Source organism: Larimichthys crocea, chromosome XII (genome assembly GCF_000972845.2).
Source record: "Larimichthys crocea isolate SSNF chromosome XII, L_crocea_2.0, whole genome shotgun sequence".
In the NCBI taxonomy this organism is placed as follows: Eukaryota; Metazoa; Chordata; class Actinopteri; family Sciaenidae; genus Larimichthys; species Larimichthys crocea.
Window position 1 is genome coordinate 8359639 of NC_040022.1, and position 14905 is coordinate 8374543.

General features: G+C 39.0%; 1 protein-coding gene across 1 annotated transcript in view; it reads right to left on the reverse strand.

Moving 5' to 3' along the window:
- The window catches only part of elfn1a (extracellular leucine-rich repeat and fibronectin type III domain containing 1a), a 65929-nt gene extending 51341 nt beyond the window's left edge, over positions 1-14588 (reverse strand). Inside the window, exon 1 of the mRNA XM_019261927.2 lies at positions 13962-14588. The gene's annotated coding sequence lies outside the window, so the exon portion shown is untranslated. The remainder of the gene's footprint in view (positions 1-13961) is intronic.
- Positions 14589-14905: the final 317 nt, after the last annotated feature.

Genomic DNA, 14905 nt, shown 5'->3' on the forward strand with positions numbered 1-14905 from the left:
AACATACAGTACAGTATATACTGTAGTAATATTCACTGCTCAGGCTTATGCTCATGCTCAGTTCATCCGGCACTCCACTGAGCACTCTGAGGATATTGAAGGACCCGAGTGGTGTGCTTCTATTTTAATGGTACAGGGAGCAATGTCCTCACATTCAAATTGTAGAACATCTCTTACTCATGCAGTATTTCCCTTAAACACTTCTTATTTCCCCTGGAGGTGAGTTGATCTACATTGCTAGGCTGTAATGCACAGTATATCTGCTTTTAGAAGAAGTTCCTCTCTCTGAGACCATCTACTTGTATTTTATTTCCTTTGTGAGGTGTTCTCTGGAGGGACGGTTCATATGGTGCCGTCTCTTCTTGCATCAAATCAGCGATGGTAGGTTCAAGTCCATGATTGTTTATGTGCACTGCTACATATTTTCTGCATGCGCCATGCAATGTCCCTGTATTTTGTTAGGTGCATTTCACTGATGAAAATCCTCTGCAGCTAGTGCGAGTGAGCAGAGATCCGGATGCATTATATTATGTGGGGAGCATTGTGCTTCACCTGTCATTGGCACGTTATTTCCTGCCCTGACACCATGAGCCTTTGGTATTAATCAGCTCTCTGAACTTAACTTTGACCATTAGAGAGAGCCATTTCTCCAGAGGCCATAAGACTCAAAAAGTGGTCACGTACAAGATCTTTATTTACCTCTGTCACTGCAGATTAGAGAGTCTATTCATTTAGTTATTCAATTACAAGACTGTGAATTTCTTTTCCAGTTGTAGACTATCAATCAACCTCTTGATTTAGCAGCAATGTTCCAATCAAACTTCAACAAGCATACAACATACGAAGGCAAGGACTTATTATGATTTCTTATGTTCTTACTGTATATGACGGAGTAAACAGTATAAATGGAGCCTATGCCATGTGCAGCCCAAGTGTGGAGGGGAAAAGTATCATTTTGAATTTAACATGTATTAATTAAAGCATGTGCATGGCACAGGAAAATCACACAAATCCTAGTCCAGATGCCAGCAGAAACCGCTGTACAGCATGAGATATTTCCAATTTTCCAATTTTTATAATCTTTATAAGCGAGCTTCATGGTGTTGATGGTTTAACCACCGAATAATAAGTGTTATCTGTGTTTAACAGATCACAACAAATGGAAACATGCTTTAGTAGTTTTGTTTTCTGATGTTTGCAGGTTTATGTGAAATTTGCCAGCGGTTTTGGCAGCAGATTGTAAATGTGAAGATCTTTGGCACCTGCATTTTGCCTGAAGTAGTTTGGCAGAATCTAAATTCAGACAGGTTATGGAGAGCACCCAAATGTTCATTTTTCTTCTTTTAATGGCTGGTAAAAAGCTGACAACAGACCTCATCAAACAACCCATCCTTAAAATGAATGTTATATAGTATGAAGTGCATGTTGAGCTTTAAAAAACACATTAGTTTAACATTCTTTACTTATTATTCTGTATCTTATTCTGTTCTGAATAAGGTTGACGTTGGAGAAATCCAATTTATTGAAATTACTAACACACTGTTACTGTTTAGTGCAGCAAATAATGGACTGATGATACTAATTTTGTTCCAACTGTCCCTTCTTCAGTTTTCAATCAGTGTTACTTTAGTTTTACAGGCTATATCTGTGTTTTATGACTGTTGGGGCCTTAAAGTTAGACAGTCCAGCAGATACTGAGGCTGGTTAAAATGTTGCATTAGCCCCTGAATGAAAATTCTCCTTTAAAGGCTAACTTAAAGTCTTATTTACTGATACAGCTACCTACAGTGCACAATACAGCCTGACAGCTCTGCATAAAATGTTTATTCAGATGATGTCAGCTTGGTGTCATTTATTAAAAGATACTCATTTGACTGTTTAACCTGCACTAAAGAACCAGACCTTCTGTGTTGGATTGAGGACATTTTGTGAATGGGATCATTAACATGTAAAGGTTTGAGGTTGTTTTCTCCATCACTGTGCCTTCAGATTGGTTAGACCACATTCATAAATGAAATATATATTATAAAGACTCTGTCTTTGTAGAAACCGGCTATTAAAACCTTTGAAACTTAACCTGAGACACTTAAACCCAAGAATCTAGTCTGTGAGCCACAAGGACATGACACGTGTTTGAATATGAAATAACCCAGTGTGTGGTAAAAACCTTGAATATTCAGTATTCTAGCACACACTAAAAGGTTTTACAGGCTCAGTCAGGATTACTATAGCCAATTCCTCATGATCCATGAACAATGAATAAAATAAACCCAGTTCTAGCAACAACCATGGGAAAAAAATAAAAGAATATTTTATTTTATCAAGACACGGCCACCTTGCCGTTGTAGCACTGCACACATAAACTAAAATGATGTCTGTGAGAAATGAGTTATGTATGCCCAAGGAAAAAGACAGAGTCTGCCCTCACATACAAAACACTTGTTGTCCCAAAACAGTTTGATTGTTGAGCAGCACTGGAAGCACAATCCACTTCCTGTTTTGTACGGACAAAAATGCACTGTTCATTTTATATTGCACATATCCATCAAATGGCAAGAGACTATAGTGTCTGTACATTGTATTCAGTGTGCATAGCTTCACACAGATTCCAAGTGGTCTTACTAAAGAAGTGGGAAAGCATAATTGGCACACAGGCTTTACACATAATCTTCATATTTATTTGAGGAATAACACCTCACAGGCCTGACAATCTGGCACCCCAGATCCCTTCTCTCTCTGTGCTCTGGTCTCACAGTGGGTGATCACCAGGCTGAGCTGATTCGGCCTGAAAGGCAGCGCTGTTTAATGAGCAATGGAGGGCGTGAGTGAAGAGACAACAGGTGGAGCGTTAGATTAGTGCTCTGCAGCTGGGGATGCACTAGTTTTCTTGCCAGCTGTCAGCCTAGATAATATTCATTAAAAAAGTATGTTTGTAAAAGTATTCATCCTACCAAGTTATTTTTTTGTCTGTTTTTTTGTCTATCAGCTGTTTGGAGAAAAAAAATAAAGTTAAACGCATGTGATGTTATTCATCTGGCTATTGTTCAGAGACATCAGCTCTCAGCATGGCCGATATCCAGGTAAATATTGATATGTTTCTGATTTGCTGCTGCAAGCAGCAAGAATGCTGCCAAGAAAGGTCTTGCATTCGATCTGAATCATGATCTGTAGTATTTGGTAACAGCACTCCTAAAACTTGGCAGAGTGCAACACTGACTTCATTGCTCTGGGCACACCAAATATAGTGATTTTTTTTTTTTTTTTTTTTTTTTTTCCTTTTTTTTTTTTTTTTTTTTTTTTTTTTTTTTTTTTTTTTTTTTTTTTTTTTTTTTTTTTTTTTTTTTTTTTTTTTTTTTTTCCAGATGATGTGACTCAGTTCAGATATTGCTTTGAAAGTCCGGTGTTCTGCCTTGCTTTGTTGCTCTGCAATCAATCTTCTCTGTAAAGGACACTTTTTTTGCTGCATTGTTTAATCAGTCACAAAGATAGAAACACAAGTGACTCAGTGGGATATTTTTTTTTTTTCTTAACACTGAGTCTTAATTAATTGATCATGTTGTTTCAAGCTCCCTTATGCAAGTCATTCTGTAAAGCACTTATACCAAGGCCTTTTCAAGACTTCTTTTAGATGACTGTGTAGAAATCAGGCCCTTTCAGAAATTAACATATTAAAGCCTTGGATAGTGTCAATGAACAGTAAGTCAAGTATGCAGCGACGCTATCCAATGTGAGTGTTATGGTACACTGTGGCCTGCTAATGGTGTGAATACTGGCACATTTTTTATAAGTAGATGCTAGTATGTTTGCTCCAAGTTTGGAAGCAGTTTCTATGGCAACGATGTCCTATCTTCACTTTCTCAGTGGCAATCTGTAGATTTAGCTTGTGCCACTGATTAAAATGAAATCACCCTATTCAAGCCTGTGAAGAACCATCACACGGGCACGTTAGAACATGTTGCATTCTTTAATCATGACACGCGTGCTTAGGTAAGCAAAGATGCACGCTTGCCAAAACTTAAAAGCTATAGACTATTTTGACGGATGTGCTTAAAAGGCTTTTAAGTTGAGATGTACAGATGCATTAGAGGTATTCTGGCAGCTTGCACACTGTGCAAGTCAATAACTATTAAAAGACATTTTACTTAATTATTTCCTCACAAAACTGACCTTTGATCCGCACAGTACAACGAACAAGGTCATCCGCAGGTTGCAAAGGCTAGACATATGGCTGATGAAATTATTGATGAGTCAGTCATTATTTATAACCTGCCCTTCTCAGCTGGTCTTTAAAACAGCCATCTTCTTGTTGAATGAAGCTTGACTGTGAGAATCTTATTGAAGTTATTGGTCCCAGCACTGATGGCTAGTTAAATGCCTCAATGCTTTGCTCTAACCTCATTCCCTAGGGTTCTGATTGCTCTACAATCACAGAGTCTTTTAAACATGCTGAAAATTAAAGTTAAAAAAAAAAAAAATAGAATATGAGTTTGGTTTTGCTGCCATCTTTCAGGCAGCAAAGATATAGAACTTAAGTAATAAAACAGATGCTGCGGATTGTTGTGAGATAAAAGCCTTCTGTTACAACAGCTGCACACTGAGTCAAGAGGCTTTTATTGCAGGAAGTGGAAATGATCACTCACAGTCACTTAAGTGGCATTATTCTTCATTGTGAATGAGAATAAAATCTTCCACAATGAAATATCTGATATGAGTATAAGAGTAAGATAATGTATGTAGAAGTAACAAATTAAACACCCTAAATAAAATGAAGGTGTTTATTTTGAAAGAAGGGAGACGGGAGATTCATCATATATATGAATGATGCGTGCTTTATCTGCAACATGCTCACAGACATTACATTTAGCAGTTTCCAGCAGACACAGTCATGGCAGTTGCCATAGGTGACATAAACTACTGCATGTATCTCTATATTGACATGAAATCTTAATTCTCAGGTTCATTTCTTTTTTTTTTTAAGATTATTTTTTGGGGGGTTTTTTTATGCCTTTAATGATAGTACAGCTGAAGATAGAAGGGAAGCAGGGGGCAGAGAGAGGGGGAGTGACATGCTGTAAATGGCCGTCCAATGCAAGATTCGAACCGGGGCCAGCTGCAGCGAGGACTGTAGCCTCCACAGACGGGGCGGCCGCTTAACCCACTACCCTACCCACTGCCCCCTTAGGTTCATTTCTGAGGAAAGTGGTCATAAGAACCGTCCGATCTTAATAATGTTAGCAAGTCATAAATTCAGTCACAGAGGTCCATGAATTACTATGATCAAAGGGAACACTGCCTGATGTTGACTAGGGTAACCTTGTTTTTTTTTGTAGGTCAGCAGGATATCTTTGACGGGTAACCATCAAGCACTCACAAACATTGCAGTATGTCCCCTGTATGGCTTCTATAGAGTTGGCTCTCAGGGAAGCAATCGACAATCATCCATCAGTCGTTGTACGCCAATGTGGTCGGCTGTGGTGTGAAAGAAGATTAAGGGATGACCTTCACATAACATCAAAGTGTAGATGAGTCCTAGACTGATCATCTGATTGCTCCGTGTATTCTTGGCTTTCACTTCAGATGATTGCACACTTAAAGAAATGTTTGTTCAGTTGGTGAGGGGCAATTGGGTGCAGAGAGTATAAACGCCTTCTCAATCAAATCCCCTGAGTTAAAAAGTAGTGACATTATCCAGCAACATTGTGAGTTGACTCTGACTAGTAGAGGTCTTGAGGTTTGTTTTTGAATGTTTCTTACGAAATTGTGGCTGTGTATTCCCCTTTTTTTTTGTCTCTGCAGAATGTTTTCCAGTTACTTGATCACATTATGACACACTTGCTATTTTTCCTTTATCCTTCATAGTTCATTTATTTATTTATTTATTTTAGTCAGTCTCCAAATCAGAGGTGGGGCCAGAGGAGTGGCCAGAAGTGGCACATGCAGTAAGTAAGTAGTAAGAAGGTGATAGTTGGGTTATTCAGAACGTCAGTATGAAGTAATATTTAACATTTCTCGTTTGAAAGTCAATCAAAAAACCACAAAGAGAACCCAGGTGAACAAAGAGACACAAAACAACTATAACAATGATTAGAATTATCACAAAGAGACACAAAATTATGTTTTTTTGTTTTGTTTTTTTGTCAGTCTGGGAGTCTTGCGCCTTTGTTGGATGGGTGGAGGAGCTTATCTTTCCAAGGCCTAGTTGTCTCATAATAATCTCATAATCTGTCCACAGATGTAGGGTTTTTGGTGTAGCCAATCACATCTAATTATTTATTGTAATTCAGATTATAGCCTAATATTTAAGGTTGTTGATTCGGCACATGTTTATTACAGTGTTCAAACATTATAACATAAATATTCAACAGTTTGTTGCCAAGAACCAGGGAGGAATCTTAACATACAGCAAATTTAAGCTGTAAGTAAAAACCAAGCTATATTTACTGCTCAACACGACCCATTATATCAGACAGAATAGTGTAGTCAAACAAACCAAAAGGTTAGTTTATTGGTGGTAGCTTTCATGGATTTTGATTGACAGGACATAACTAACAAATCACTTTGGAGACGAAGACAGAAATGGAACACATACCTGGAAGCGGTGAGTGTTTACAAGCAGGAAACAGAAGTAAAACGACTTCCTCCTGTCTCGTTTTTGCTCTCATGTTGTGCCTGAATTAATATGAAATCTTACTTAGAGAGATGAGACCTTTACTAACTAAATTAGAAGTCTCAAGAGTTGTTTTCTTTGCATTAGGAGTTGAATGAATGACTCTGGGAGGCTGATCCAAATTGATCTGAAAAGACCTTCCCGTGGTGCATGCAGGAATAAACTATGAATTAACATTAAAAGGATGAAAAAAATTAATTCGAAGTGAATGGCCGATGGCGCTACAATGTTTGGGAGAGATAAAAAAAAATAAATAAAAAAAACTCACTTAGTGATTCATATTTGCAGATGTTTGCAGGAGTCATTGAACAGGTTAATTTCCTCAGTGCATCATTAGCGTATCAGCTGCTTACAAGCACAGACTGGGGTTACTTAACATTCATAGTGAGGAGAGCCAGGTATTGATTATCATGATGTGACTTTTGGCACCTATTGACCTCAAAGAATTTTCTCACCGTTTGCTGAAAAGCATTTACCTTCTGTGTGGCATGTGGGAGCAGCTTTATTCATGGAGCATCTGTCATCTTTAAAGGCTGATGGTTTTAAATTTCATAATTGGTAGGAAACTGCAAACTGCCTAATCATGCTGCATTACCAATCAGGGCTCTAATCAGCTACGTCTCCTAACAGTATTTGTAACCACTGAAATCTAATATAATTATCTAAACAAAAGATGTGTAGCTTGCGGCAAAAGACAAGATACAAAGTCTGCTGTGTAAAACGTCTTTAATTTGACTTGGCTTATTTTGACTGACAGCTCACAATCTTAAATATGTTTCCTTTTTCGGTTCACTTTGAGTGCCTTGGACTTTGCAGACCTACTCTTTGGGTTTTATATTCCCCAAAGGAACCAATTAATGTGATTGGTGTCCTGTCTTTTCAGTGAGCGAAAGAATGTGTGTGCGTGGGTGTGTGTGTGTGTGTGTGTGTGTGTGTGTGTGTGTGTGTACGCATCAGATAGGGAGAGTGTGTGTTTGTGTGGTCAAGTACATGTATGCCCATTTGTGTGTCTTCTCAGAGATCGAGTACCAGGACTTCCTTAAGGTACATGTCAGTCATTAAAATGATAGATAGTAAAAGGAGTACTACACTGATCATTTTTATGATGCTCAAGATGTTACTAAGCTCTAATCGATATTAAAACATAAAAACAGCATTTCCACTCAAGATAATCACCTACATCCAATAAATGAAACACACGTCATCTTGGCACATTGTCATCTTTCACTTTCGCACCTGACGATACATTCACAAGTCTGTTAGAATTAATTCATGAAAACCCTTCTGCTTTTTTTTACTTGAGCAGGTGAGATCTATGCCACTCAAGTGTGCGGCAAAAAAAAAAAAAAAATGCATCAAGACAGCATTAAAAAGTGTGTAAGATATGTATGCCCTTCATTTTTACAGCATCCCTTCTATAATTAATGAAGTTGAACGGTTTGGACAATAAAGTACATAAGACTAATTCTGATCTTCAATTATTAATTCACTATCTTTTAGTTTGCCACATGAGTTTGCTACCACATAATGTAAAGCCTTCGAGTACAATTACTCGCAACCCACAAGTCCCGTAATTATAGCTAAATATGACCTTTATTACTGCTATTCTTTTATGATTGACACCGGACAGTATGCAGCTTTGTATATGCTGTAATGCTGATGTATGACAGAGCAGTAATTTTATTGGAAGACAAAATTAGAATCTCAAGCGACTAGTGCGTAACAGACTTGTAGACCTGTGTATTTGACATAAGGGTGTAACTTAATACAAATATAATATTTTGGGTTTGCACAGATAATGTGCATCAACATATGAACCAACATCTATTCATCAGGGCCTCCTCCATTTATATAGGCAACAGAAATCTATGCAATATGACTTGTATTTTTCCACGACTGAACTATAACATTTACACAGCTTTTATTTAGACTCAATTTACTTTTTGAAGGTTCCAATCAAAATCACATTTTACTATTGGCTCATTATAGGTATGTATAGCTACGCATATGAGGAGGAACTATTACAAACATACTTCCACAGACTTGTAATATGCACCACAATCACATCTGGTTTAAACTGGACTACAGATATGTTTGTGACATAAACTGAAACATAAACATGCGCCACACTTTTAATGTATAATGTAATTCCATTGCATTTGGGCATAATATATTAGAATTTGGAGTCAAATGTAACTAATCAGTTGCGCATTTTAACCCCCAGTAAAAATGTTTTGATCCTTTTGTTCTGTGGAATTAAAAACCAGCATAGCCACTGCATTATACAGGAACTGACTTCAGCAATTAATTATTCCATGTCACCATCCTGATCTTCTTGGTTTTGTCTTAGCTAGGCAAATACATGGGGTGCATATTAATGTGATTTGATGTTCGGCTCATAAAAATGATGTGGCAGCGCCTTTTGAACCAGTGAAACTAATGAAAAGAGTTCAGTTTGATAAAATAGAGTAGACAAGGAGACTTGAGTTATTTTTGTGTTCATATTCAGTGTATTGTTTTGTGCTGTGTACAGTGCACAATGCACAGAGGAAATATGTTGCATACTGGCCTCACAGAGCTCCAACATTCCTGCATATAGTGAACCAGCTCTATGTTTGTGAGCAGTGCATCTACAAGCTCTACTCTGGTGTGAATTTTAATGTAAAATGCCCCAATCCTTGCCCCCCTGCTCTTGGTCTGTAATGAAAAAGTGACCCACACACCAGAGAACCCAGTATACTCTGCTGTGCTTCTCATCATGTTCATAATCTGGTGTTACAAAAAGACAGAATTTAGGCGACGTCAGGGACATCACACTAAAATCCTGCTTCTGATGTGATCTTTGACAGACCTGTTATGTATCCGCTTTAATGGGCTCTCATGTACAGGATATTCATCAGGCAGAGCAGGTGCCTGCAGATACACTGCCATGGTGTTTTGCATCCCGGCAACTAATTGCTTTGCTGAGAAGATGGCAATGCAGAGACAGAGCAATATTCAATACGCTTCACTCACTGCCATTTTGTGATGCTTGTTTACTAAAGGGTTTCATCTATCATAAGGCAGCCAGCAGGTGGCTGGGGAAACTACACAGAAATGTTTCTGGCACTCTTGGGTAGATTAATTTTTGTGCACTCCTAAATTAATTATGACTGATTCACACCCTCGAGTGAATCCCTACATCTCCGGCTTGATCCCCACAATCTGTCAGTGGTACAGCGGCTCATTCTAACTTGTATGTCTCGAGATATTTTCCCATGTCCATAATAATCCTGAGCTCTGCGGGCTCATCGGTTATCAGGGAGTATGTAAAAATCACCATAAATGGCAATCATCTCATTTTATCCTGAAATGTAATCAGCATGTAAAATGCTACTAAGGTGAATAAATGAAAGTACTCAGCGATAATGGTTACACCTGCCATATTTTTTTTCTTCAAACGTGCCTGGAATCCATTGGGCCATCGCTGCCACATTTAATAACGTCCTCTAAGTAAACCCAAATACATTCTTTCCTGAGATGAGACCAGGCCGCAGCTCTGTGTCCAGTCATTGACACGTGAGCTGCTGATTCAAGGTGATGTTTTCCAATGTTTTTTTTGCATGCTTTGTAGACAGAGATATCATCTGCATAGTGGTGCATCTTTGTTACGCAATCGCTAAATAAAATGTGCCCAAAGGCAGCAGCATTCGAAGCAAAGCAGTTTTTTTTTGTATTTACAGTCTTATCTGTTAGTTACAGCCTTCATTAGATATTGGAAAACCTCAACCAATTGTCTTTCTTTCCTGAATGTTAAGTTACTGTCAATAACATTTCTTTTTTATGTCTCTTGCCCTGAGGCACCTCTGTACCAGTGTCATTGATGGCTCTGTCCTTCACAACAAAGAACTCTTCAGAAGTCTGGCCTCTGCAAAAACTGAATTTGAAATTGAGAAATAAAGATTAAGCTAGGCTTCAGCCCCACCGTGACCCTGATGAGAAGAAACGGTTACAGATAATGGATGGATGGAAATAAAGATTTTTTTAAAAGTGGATGCAATAGAACCCATGTATATGTTGTTTTTAAAGCTAAGATAATAAATGGCTGATAACTCTGGGTCACGATTTTGTACTTTAGGAGCTAGAGTTCTTTCTCATTTACTGAAATTGTATGTTGCAGCAGTTTTTTTGTTATTTAACATTTTTATTCAATTTGGTTGAATTGGTTGCATGGGACTAACAGTGGGGACAGTTTAATACAGCAAACACTCTTTGAGAAGGTAATCTCTGTTTACAGTGCAGCCAAAGAACTTCACATTTTCAGTCAAAATCAATGCAGTGCATTCCTGTCAGTGTTTCACAATAAAAGACATTCCATTTGAACTCAGCACAGGAATGGCGGATACTTTTATATAGAGGTAATTACACAATGCAAATTAATTGAATCATTATTATATAAATACATAGCAAAATAGTCTTAAAAACTGTGTTTGATTTAATTAAAATTGTAAGGATTTAATTATAATGTGCTGTTTGGCTCAGTAACTATTACTAATTTACTGTATTCAGCTCAAATATACCTGCTGCATCCAATCTAAACATTACTGAAGAAAAAAAACAAACATTTTCCATGTTTTTCCCCAGTGACTAATTTCATGGTCATACCATTGTTCATTACTGAGGAAAAGGAGCTCATTCTTCCTTTTATACAACAGCTGAGTGTCACTTGAGACTGAGGTGGTGCAACAGCTCTTGTAAAATGGCACACACAGCACAGGAAGTTGCTGTTTGAATTTTACGGTTGTGGAGAGCTGTGGAACTGAAATGTGCCATGCTGTTGTACCATATGTTTCACAGCTCTGTCTACAAACCCTGACTGGTCCCTTTGATTACACTTTACACATTGTTAACCATATCTCCAGAGCATCGCTGCTTGAACATATAGTCGGCCAAGCCTCGCTAACTTTTCTGCAGCATGACATCAGTGTCAAAAGATAAACATATTTACACTGAATGCATAATGTTTTTGCTGTTTTTCTCATTTCCTGCTGATGCTTTCCATGTCCAGTAAACTGCATCTTTATTATCATCACAATGGGAGGCACCACTAGACCTCAGCGCACACACAAAAACACAGAGATCATCATCATACGTTGAACACCAACGGGATCAGCAAAACAGTTGAGATAAAAAGATGATTTTTTTGTCCCTCATAGTTCATAAGCGGTGGGAAACATGGGGAGAGATAAAGGGCAATGACATCTGTGAGATTCGTCAACTTGGGGTGCCACAGTTCCACGCAGGGTGTGTTTAGATTTGAGGCTTGTATGGGCTTGAACTGATTTGCCTCGAAAAGCGTTCTCAATCCAGAGAAATGCTTTATATCACACTAACTTCTTAACAAAGAGTTTTGGATGCTTCAATTTAAGTTGTCTGCAGTATAGAGCCATAGAAAACTATAACGTGCGCTGCCATTTCCATTTAGAAAGGTTGGTCACATTTCCAAAACCGCTGTCCCCCGAGGATATCAGTCTCTCTCAAACAGCAATTTATCGAACAGGGCAGCCTCGTCTTTTCCACTCCTCGCCGTCATGAGAAGCTGTAATTCTCTCTCAGTATCCTCAGCACGATCTCTCTCTCTCTCTCTCTCTCTCTCTCTCTCTCTCTCTCTCTCCTCCACAAAGAACCAAGCTAAGGCAACTTGCATACAAAATAGCTGACTCAATCATCCAGCTGCATAATCAAGATAAGGGAGACGGGTACAGGAAAAGGGAGATGTGAAGGCTAATGCGAGAGACAGCTTTAGCAAAAGCAGCAAAACTAAGTTATGTTTTGAAACAGTCGCAAACTCCAGACATAAAAAAGTTAAAAGAAGCAAGACTGTGATTCACACTGATGGCAAAGACTAAGCTGAGGCTGATCTTCTGTGTAAAATGACTGGAACGGGATGACCAATTAATAAAGAGCCTGCAGTTGAGTGGCATAACACAGATTGTTTGAGCTGTATAATGTTAAATGCTTTACTGGCTTTAAATGTCACTAGGACAGTAACACTTGATGATACAGCACTCCTACACCTATATCCGTAGTGCAGCTGGAAAGCCAGAGAATTATTCTTATATGCTTGTCATTTCTTTGGCTGTTGTGTGACCGCAGGTGTAGGTTATATTAAACCTGGCATTGTTTCAGCATTTATGACCCCATATACTTTGGACTGCAAACCACCAACACCACCATCTGCCCCTCCTCCTTCTCTGTCAGAGAATTCAAGGGAGTCTTCATTAGTGTGAAAGACCTCAGAGCTGGCTAAACATCTTTGGCCTATGCTGACTAAAATAAAGAAAATCAATCCATATGAAGTGTTGTGCATTTCAAATAAATCAACATGTCCAGTGTGCAGTAAAGGCTATAGTATGCATTTCCTAGACAGATGGCACGGACGCAGCAAAATCCTCAGCTAATCTGAGAGAGACTGCACAGGGCTACTGTGCTGTAAGTAAGACTGTAGGATGACAACATAGGTTCAGGCAGTGCGCTGGTCAGTTATTATTTGTGTTTTGAATTGTCCTAATCATTGCCTTTGTCATGTGTGCAGATTTTCATGTGACATAGTGCTGTAGCAGGATTGCATATTATTATTTTATATGGTAATAATCAGAGAAAAGGCATTCAGATGTGTTCTTACCCAGATGTGAACTCATGTCAGTATCCTGTGTGTAAATCTCTGAAATAAAAAGTTGAGCCAGTTTACTGCTTTAGTAAAGGCGGCCGAGGAGCTGTCCGTGGTGCTGAAACGAGATCTCAAGCGGGCGGTGATACTGGAGGTTTGCTGTTGCAAAGTACTTTCACTGGCGCTGTATCAGGTGAATACAAATCTATTGTGTCATTTAACTTTGAAAAAAAAAGAAATAAACTCAAAAGACTGTGTCAAAACACTGACAACATACATGAATCGCAGTCGATGCCAAGAAGTGCCCCCTCCCTTCCTCCTCCGCCCCCCCATGTCCCGTTCACGGTCCATGTCAGCTTGCAAAGACCGCACAGAAACGGACGCAAAATGAACTGAGTTCGTCATGATGGTGCACAAGTTAAGATTTGCATTTGGTGTGTATGCACTTACTAATAGAAGAGTTAAGTCTGTTTTCTGTTCTGCAAACACAACAGCCGAACAATACTATCCACATACCTATATTCTTTAAAGCATTCAGTGTCAACCACACCTGAAACCTTTACCTCCACTCCAGTGTGAATGCAGAACACGTAAAGTACAGTATGCTGTCTGTAAACTCGGATATTGAACACTGGAACAGCTTACCTGCTTGACGATCGCGGAGCAAGAGCCTCTCGTCGATACAAAGCTGGGAGCTTACTGTATGTCACCACGAACACAAGACATTTTCAGAGAGACATTAGATATTTCTGTTAGATAATAAAAAATAAAAAAAAAGAACAACAACAAAAAAAAAAAAGAATCCCAGTTTTCTGTTTTCGGTCTGAAGACGCACAAAGCGGCGGCTCACTGCGTCAAGGGACAGTCTCAAAGATCCATTTAGCGGTGAGTGATTTAGTTCAGGGCTGAGCTCCTCTCACCGCTCTTCTTTATGTATGCTGAACAGACCCGGAGCCCTGCTTGGGCTTTTCTATCAAACCGAGAGCTGACACTGGCGTTTAACCACAATCAGAGGAGGCGGGTATAGGTAGGCAGGTATACAGTGTCAGTTGAGAAACTGCGAGGAATAAGTGTGAGAGGAGCGCGTGTTGATCCTCCAGTCTAGTCGAGGCAAAGTTTAAATCTCATAATAAGATTGTTTGTCACCGCGAGGCTATAAATGGTGGCAGGTTCATCACGGATGCCGGGAGGGTTATGGCAACTCCTCCGGTGGAAGTGAAGGCGCATGATAGCCGCGTGTGTTATAAAAACCTGAATAGGTTCAAGTTAATGAAGACAGTCAGGCAAGAGTGAAAAGTATCAGCTACGTCACATGAGCTTTAGAGCTCCATCAGCCTATCTGTGAGCAAACTTTTCCTCCCCCTTTTTTCTCAGATTATGGGCTGCACCACCGGGCTGCACCACCAGGCTGGAAAAGGCTTTGAATTGCTCAATTTCACAGTCTGGTTGGGGGCATGTTTAATTTGGTATTGCATGAAAGCAGATAATATTTTCCCTCACATAAAAGTCCATTGGTCCCACCAGCAGGGGGCTATTTATTAATCAAAAGATATGCTTAATGTCCATTTAATAGTATTTGGTGCCTGTGA